The following is a 7,063-nucleotide window of genomic DNA, read 5'->3' on the forward strand; positions in this document are numbered from 1 at the left end:
CTGTTTCTAACCCTACAATGAAAACTGTGTGTTTCCGACTATTGTTGGGCGGCCATGTTAACCACCAAAATTGTATGCTTCCGACTCTTTTTACCATCCTAAAAAGAAAACTGTATTCCAACTGTATTAACTGCTGTTTCCAACTCTGTTAAACATCCTACAATGAAAATTGTCTTTCCAAATCTGTTAACCACCATGCAATGAAAACTGCTTACAACACTGCTAATAAGATAAAAAGTGTGAAAACTACAAGTTTCCAAATCTGTTACTCATCTACAATGAAAACCAAACTGAAAACTGTGTTTTTACTATACTGTTAACCTCTATACAGTCTGGTTCCAACTCTGTCTATCATCCTATAATGAAAACTGTTTCCAACTCTGTTAACCACAATATAATGAAAAAGTGTAGTTTTCAGTGTGTTGTGGTTAACAGTGTTGGAAACACAATTTTCCTTGTATGAAGCTTAAGACAGTTGCAAACTCACAGATTTCATTGTTGACGGAAACACGTAGTTGTCATTGTATGGTGCTTTCCAGAGTTAGAAACTCAGTTTGCAATGTAGGATGGTTACCAGTTTTCACTGCATGGTCGTTAACCGTATTGGAAACACATTGTATGGTGGTTCATAGAGTTGGAAACACAGTTTTGATTATTTCCTGGAGTTGGAAGGACACATTCTCATTGTAGGAAACACAGAGTTGGAAACACAGAGTTTTCATGGTAGGATCGTTAACAGAATTGGAAACACAGTTCATTGTAAGATGGTTAACAGAGTTCAAAACACAGCTTTCATTGTACGATGGTTAACAGAGTTGAAAACACGATGAAAACTGCGTGTTTCCAACTCTGTTAACTATCCTACAATGAAAACTGTGTTTCCAAGTCTTTTAAGTTCTTTACATTGAGAACTTCGTGTTTCCAACTGTGCTAACCACCATGCAATGAAAACTATTTCTAACTCTCTAAACCTCCATACAGTGTTTCCAACACTGGAGAAAGAGACAGAGAGAGGTGTGGGGGAGAAAGACAATCAGAGAGAGAATCAGGGAGAGACAGAGAGAATCAGAGAGAGAGAGAATCTGAGAGACACAGAGTGAGAGAGAATCTGAGAGCCAGAGAGAGAAAGAGAGAGAATATGTGACACAGAGAGATACACGCATACAAACTACTATGTAACAATACTACAATGAAAACTATGTGCTTCCAAGTCAGATAACCACAATACAATTAAAACTGTGTCTTTCCGACTCTGTTAACCACAATACGATGAAAACTCTGTTTACAATTCTGTTAACCACAATTCAATAAGTTGTGTGCTTCCAACTCTGTTATGCATCCTGCAATGAAAACTGTTAACCACTATACTATAACTGTGTGGTTACAGAACAGGCAAGTCCACATGTGAAAATGCAGCTGCTTTTGCATATGAGGTGTGTGAAGGATTTCAAAGAAAAGAAGAAACACTAGCAGTAGCAATCGACCTTGAAGATAAAGTCCAGTTTGCGCACCTCATGGAGCTGCTACTAAGTTTGACACTGACACGATCGATGGCAGCAGCGCTTCAGGAAAGAACCTTCGTCCTACGCTTCGGAGATTGGATGTCTGCACCTTCCATGCCACAAGGGGCTCCGCTCTCTCCTGTCCTCTACAATGTCTACACGAAGGGCCTTGCAGATTTAAACAACAATGGAATAGCTCGGGTGCTTACTCTTGCATATGATGGCCTGGTCTGCAAAAATTCGAAAGATGCTCAGGAAAGAACAAAAGCCGTCCAGAAACAACTAAACAGTATTGCTCAATGGTGCAAAGACACAGGATCTTCCATCAATCCAGCGAAACCCCAAACGTTGCTGTGCACCCTCAACAACAGAACCGCGAGCAAATCACCACCACCTGTGTCATTCGACGGAATTCAGATCGAGAAAACTGAATGCCTACGCTACCTAGGAATACACTTCGACAGGACGCTGACCTGAAAACATACGGAAAATACTGTTCTCAAATACAAAAATGGCCTTTCAGTCTTAAAAACAATGGCAACCAAAGGTATTGAACAACGCCACCTCTTCCTGCTATACCAATCATTTAAACACCATACAATGAAATCGGTGTGTTTTCGCCCATGTTACAATGAAAACTGTTTCCAACTCTGTTAAGAATCCTACTTTGCAAACTGTGTTTCTAACTCTGTTATGCATCCTACAATGAAAACTGTATTTCCAACTCTGGTATGCACCATACTAGTAATGACAACTGCGTGTCCGAACGCAGTGACGCCTCACTTGAGCTACTGAAACTGAAATTAACAGAAACACAGTTTTCATTACACGATGGTTAACACAGTTGGAAACACGCAGTTTTCATTGCATGGTGGTTAATTCAGTTGAAAACAGTTCCCATTGCATGGTAGTTAACAGAGATTGGAAAGACGCAGTTTTTTTATGTAATGGTTAACAGGGTGAGAAACAAACAGTCTTCATTGTGTGTTTCCGAATCTGTTAACCACCTTGCAATGTTAACCACGAAACAATGAAAAGTGTATGTTTCCAACTCTTTTCACCATCCTAAAAAGAAATCTGCGTGTTTCCAACTTTATTAACCACTATATAAAGAAAACGGTGTATTTCCAACTCTGTTAACGACCATACAATGAAAACTGTTTCCAACGCTGTTAACCACCATACAATGAAAACTACGTGTTTCCAAATTTGCTAACGACCATATAATGAAAACTGTGTTTCCAACTGTTATCCATCCTTCGATGAAACAATTCTGTTAAGCACCATGAAGAGGTGGAAACAAACAGTGTTCATTGTTAAATGGTTAACAAAGTTGGAAAGATACAGTTTTCATTGTACTGTGGTTAACAGTTGGAAACACAGTTTTCAATGTAAGGTGCATAAATATGGTCGAAAACATTGTAACATTAACAGAGTTGGAAACACGCAGTTTCATTGTAGTATGCTTAAAAGAGTTGGAAACACTCAATTTTCATTCTATGGTGGTTAAGATAGTATCGTGATTAATATGGTCGAAAACAGTTTTCATTGTAGGATCATTAACAGTCTTCGTTAAGAGTTGGAAGCACACACTTTTCATTGTATGATTGTTAACAGATATAGAAGCACACCGTTTTCATTGTAGGATGGTCAACAGAGTTGGAAACACAGTTTTCATTGCACGGTGGTTAACTGTGTTGTAAACAGGCAGTTTTCATTGTTTCGTGGTTAACTGTGTTTTTAACTCTACAATGAAAACCGCGTGTTTCCAACTCTGGTAACCATCCTACAATGCAAACTGCGTGTTTCCAACTCTGTTCATCAGCACTCAATGAAAAACATGTGCTTCCTGTTAACCATCCTACAATGAAAACTTTTTCCGACCATGTTAACCACTATCCCACTGTTTTTACCATCCTAAAAAGAAATTTGCGTGTTTAACCACCATACAAAGAACTTTGTAACCATCCTACAATGAAAACTGTGTTTCCAAGTCTGTTAACCACCATATTATGAAAACTGTGTTTCCAACTCTGTTATCCATCCTACGATGAAACCCCTGTGTTTCCAATTCTGTTAAGCACCATGCAGAGTTGGAAAAAAAAGTTTTCATTGTAGGATGGTTAACAGAGTTGAAAACACCCAGTTTGCAATGTAGAATGATTAGCAGAGTGGGAATCACACAGTATGGTGGGTAACATGGTCGGAAACACATTATTATTCATTATATAGTGGTTAAGAGATTTGGAAATAGTTTTCATTGTGTGGCCGTTAACAGAGTTGGAAATACATAGTTTCAGTATATGGTGGTTAACATGGATGGAAACACACAGTTCTCATTGTTTGGTGGTTAACCCAGTTGGAAACACAGTTTTCATTACATGGTGCGTAGAGTTCGAAACACACAGATTTCATTGTATGATTCTTATCAGAGTTGGAGACACATTTTTCATTGTAGGACGGTTAAAACAGTTTGAAACACACAGTTTTCATTGTATGATAGTTAACAGAGTTCGAAACACAGTTTTCATTGTATGATTCTTGTCAGAGTTGGAGACACGCATTTTTCATTGTAGGATGGTTCCATTACTCTGTTAACCATCCTACAATGAATACTGTGTGTTCAAACTCTGAAACACGCAGTTTTCATTGTATAGCGGTTAACAGAGTTGGAAATTGTTTTCACTGTATGATGGTTAACAGAGTTGGAAGCACACATTTTTCATTGTAGGACGGTTAAAAGAGTTTTCATTTCACGATGGTTGAGACACAGTTTTCTTTGGAAACAGTTTCCATTGCATGGTAGTTAGCAGAATTGGAAAGACGCAGTTTTAATTGTATAATGGTTAACAGAGTTTGAAATACGCAGTTTTCATTGTAGGATGGTTAACAGGGTTAGAAACACAGTTTTCTTTGTATGATGGTTAAGAGAGTTTGAAACACAAGTTTTTTCTTGTAGGATTGGAAACACACAGATTTCAATGCAGGATGATTAACAGAGTTCGAAACATGCAGTTTTCAATGTAGGATCGGAAAAAACATGGTCGAAAACACGGTTTTCATTGGAGGATCCATACCAGAGTTGGAAACACACAATTTTCATTCTACGGTGGTTAAGATTGCATGGTAGTTAATATGGTCGAAAACAGTTTTCTTTTCTTTCCTTGTGCCGTGACGTCAACTATTGACATAAATAAAATAGCTGCTGAAGAAGGAGCATCAGAGCTCCGAAAGCTCAAAATGGTGTGTTCTTTTTTGATCACATATAATGAAAACTGTGTGTTTCTAACTCTGTTATCCAGTGGGAATCACATTTTCATTGGATGGTGGGTAACATGGTCGGAAACGCACATTATTCATTATATGGTGGTTAACAGATTTGGAAATAGTTTTCAATGTGTGGCCGTTAACAGCGTTGGAAAAACATAGTTTCAGTGTATGGTGGTTAATAGAAATGGAAAGACACAGTTGTTTGGTGGTTAACGAAAAACAAAAACTGTGTTTCCCAATCATACAATGAAAATTGTGTTTCCAACATGAATACACTGAAAAACTACTGGTAAGCACCATGAAATGAAAACGTGTTTCCAACTCTGTTAACGACCATGCAATGAAAACTGTGCTAAGCAGAGTTGGAAATACAGAGTTTTCATTGTAGGATAGTTAACACGCAGTTTTAATTGTATGATGGAAAACACGCAGCTTTCATTGTATGATGGTTAACTGTGTCTCCAATTCTGTTTAAGCACCTTACTATGAAAACTGGTCTTTCCAATTTTGTTATCTATCCTACAATGAAAACTGTGTGTTTCCAACTCTGTTAACCATCCTACAAAGAAAACTGTGTGTTTCCAATTCTGTTAACAATTCTACAATGAAAACACGTAGTTTTTAGTGTATGGTGGTTAACACCACCAATGGTGGTTAACAGTGTTGGAAACACACAATTTTCATTGTATGGTGCTTAAAAGAGTTGGAAACAGAGTTTTCATTGTATGGTTAACCATCCTACAAAGGAAACTGTGTGTTTACAACTCTGTTAACTATTCTACAATGAAAACACGTAGTTTTCAGTGCATGGTGGTTAACAATAGTGGTTAACAGTGTTGGAAACACACAATTTTCATTGTATGGTGCTTAAAAGAGTTGGAAACAGAGTTTTCATTGTATGGTAGTTAACAGGGTTAGAAAGCAGTTTTCAGTGCATGGTGGTTAACAAATTTGGAAACACGTAGTTTTCATTGTATGGTGGTTAACAGAGTTGAAAACACGCATTTTTAATTTTATGATGGATAAAGTTGGAAACACACAATTTTGACTGTAGGATGGTTAACAGAGTTGGAAACACACAGGTTTCATTGTATGATGATTAACTCTGTTGACCTTCCTACCATGAAAACTGCGTGTTTCCAAATCTGTTAACCATCATATGAAAACTATTTCTAACTCTGTTAATCAGCATACAATGAAAACTGTGCTTCCAACACTGTTAACCACCCAAAAATGAAAACTGTTTCCGACCATGCTAACTAACATACAATGGGCGACGATGGTTCCATTGTATGTGTTTCCAACTCTGTTAACCATCCTGCAATGAAAACTATTTCCAACTCTGTTAACCATCCTGCAATCAAAACTCTGTGTTTCCGACCATACAGTGGGCGACCATGTTCACCAAACTGCATGTTTCCAACTGAATTAACCACCATAAAAAGAAAATTGTGTGTTTTCAACTCTTTAATCATATTGAAAACTGTTTCCAACTCTCTAAACCACTATACAATGAAAGCTGCGTGTTTCCAACTCTGTTTAAACATCCTACAATGAAAACTGTATGTTTCCAAGTCTGCTAAGTTCTATTCATTGAGAACTGCGTGTTTCCAAATCTGTGTAAACTGAAAACTATCATACAATGAAAATCTATTACTCAGCCTACATTGAAAACCGTGTATTTCAACTCTGTTACCCATCCTACAATGAAAACTGTGTCTTTACAACACTGTTAACCACCATACAATCAAAATTGTCTGTTTCCAACTCTGTTAACCATCCTACAATGAAAACTCTGTGTTTCCAACTCGCTTTACAATCTTACAATGAAATCTGTTTCCAACGCTGTTAACCACCATACAATGAAAACTGTTCCCATTCTGTTAACCACCATTCAATGAAAACTGTTAACTATCCAACAATGAAACCTGTTTCCGACTATTGTTAACTACCATACAATGGGCAACCATGTCAACCACAATGAAAAGTGCATGTTTCCAATTGTATTAACCACAACAGAAAGAAAACTGTGTGTTTTCAACTCTTTAATCATCTTACATTGAAAACTGTGTTTCCAACTCTCTAAACCACTATACAATGAAAGCTGCGGGTTTCCAACTCTGTTAACTATCCCACATTGAAAACTGTGTCTTTCCAAGTCTGCTAACCACCATGCAATGAAAATCGTGTTTCCAAATCTGTTAACCACCATGCAATGAAAACTATTTCCAACTCTCTTAACAAGTGAACAGCACCAAGGTGTACCATGGAATGGTTGCTATCGGGGGGAC

This window comes from Babylonia areolata, chromosome 13 (genome assembly GCF_041734735.1).
Source record: "Babylonia areolata isolate BAREFJ2019XMU chromosome 13, ASM4173473v1, whole genome shotgun sequence".
Classification (NCBI taxonomy): Eukaryota; Metazoa; Mollusca; class Gastropoda; order Neogastropoda; family Buccinidae; genus Babylonia; species Babylonia areolata.